This window comes from Hippocampus zosterae, chromosome 13 (assembly GCF_025434085.1).
Source record: "Hippocampus zosterae strain Florida chromosome 13, ASM2543408v3, whole genome shotgun sequence".
Classification (NCBI taxonomy): Eukaryota; Metazoa; Chordata; class Actinopteri; order Syngnathiformes; family Syngnathidae; genus Hippocampus; species Hippocampus zosterae.
This window is the reverse complement of record NC_067463.1, coordinates 11,885,103-11,887,016: the sequence shown is the minus strand read 5'-3', so window position 1 is coordinate 11,887,016 and position 1,914 is coordinate 11,885,103.

The window sequence follows — 1,914 nt, the reverse complement described above, 5'->3', positions numbered from 1 at the left end:
AGGTTTACTGCTGCAGTGCAGCCCCGCCCCTACCGGCGTTGCTGTATCACTGTCAATCAACGAAGGGTGGGGGTCCACTCGTGTTGTTTTAATCCGTCAGTCAGCACCACTGCATCTTCAACTATAAATCGTTGTTCGCTTTGACAAATTTCAGTGTGTCGAATTAAGAAACGACTCATAGACATAGACCCACCACCAGCACATTGCTGTTCCGAAACAATATGTATCTAATAATTGAACACAAACATAAAGTAGATAACGTCAATTTTCATCAAATTAATAAATGCGATAATATATGCAGATTGTTACGTACGTGGAACAAGTTTAGCTCTTACTAACCAACAGAGGGTAGAAAAATCCAATAATACCAGTATGTTAACATTATTGTGGCCCTGTGAGGTGAATTCGAAATCTGAATGGTTAAAGAAACAATTACTTCTCACATTGCTGCTGTTGTATCTTAGTTTACGTTGAGTTACAATACAGATTGGACTGACATAGCAGCACATCGAGGCTGAAATCTATTTGGATAAACAAAGAGACTCGCACCCAGTCCCGAGCGTACAGTATCTTGCCTCTCACCTAAAGTCAGGTACGTAAACTTCAGCTCACACACAACCCTATGAGGATAATCACTATAGAACATGAATGGATGTTTTGGTAGAGATACATTTGAAAAGGTATTTTGAAGAGGTAAAAGATTCGGATTTTGGCCTCCACCCAATATATCTGCACTCAATGGAAGCATCATTTAATACAGATTATGATGGAATGAGCTATAGCAAAAATACTGTCTTTGCAAAATCATAATCATGTTTTATTTAAACTGCCTATGAATTTGATAGCAGCAAACCAAGCACATTCCCCACAATTTAAATCAGTTCTGAGGTGCCTTAAGGACACATGTTGTATGTATTTGTTAAGGAATTATTCCGCTAGAGGTAGTAGTAGAACATTGTTGATGAATTTCATCTTGCTATGAGAACTATTGACACTAGTCTCTGTCCTGAACATTTGCTTGTACTTAAAACAAAGAGTGTAGGGTGAAGTTGGGGCCCTAATTCCCCTTGAATGATTAACAGCCCCCTGGCCGTCTTCTTTTGCGTCCCCCACATCGTAAAAGTCCCTGAAGGCTGTCAAGTGCCTTCGAAGAGGAAACCTAATCTCAAGATTTGTGGACCAGCAGATATTCTCTGTACTTTGTCAAAATACCAAGATCGAACTTTGCTTGACTTTCTTTGTTTCAGATTTTTACATAAGGGGAAGGACTGCCCGCCCCTAATTAACATACTATGCCTATATGTACGTGTGACTGAAGTTGCTCGGTGTAGTTTTCATGGGATATGGATTCTTCACTGGTAAGTGGTGCTTATGAAATATGTTTTGGCCATCTCTGCTTCCTGATTCTGAATGAGGGACTATATTGTGTATATGTGGCACATGGACACAGCTCTGCTTATACCTTTTGGTTGTTGAAATGACAATGAAACTATGGCCAACCAAGATGACAAGTCATTGAAGGAGGAACTTGGTGTGGAGGTGGGTATTATGTAAATTAATCATACTGGTTCATAAAAGTGAGGCACAATATCTGACACACACATACCCAATACCCAACTTCAAAAGTAGGCCAGGAATTTTTAAAACAATATTTGAGAGGCAGAAAAGAAAAGATGTACCAGTACTTGGTTGGTTAATTTGCTTAACTGTTAATTTCACACTTGAGAAGTGGGCAGGAATCAAGAGACCCAAGTCATTCCATAATATTAACCCTTAATGAAAAATGTTTTGATGAACAACAATTCTTGCGGTCTATATTTGCACATCCTTTTAGTTCATAAGAGCGCTTAAGAACTAAAGGAGATAAAGTATACCCCTTCATATTATCTTCTTTCACTTCAATAAAACAATCCA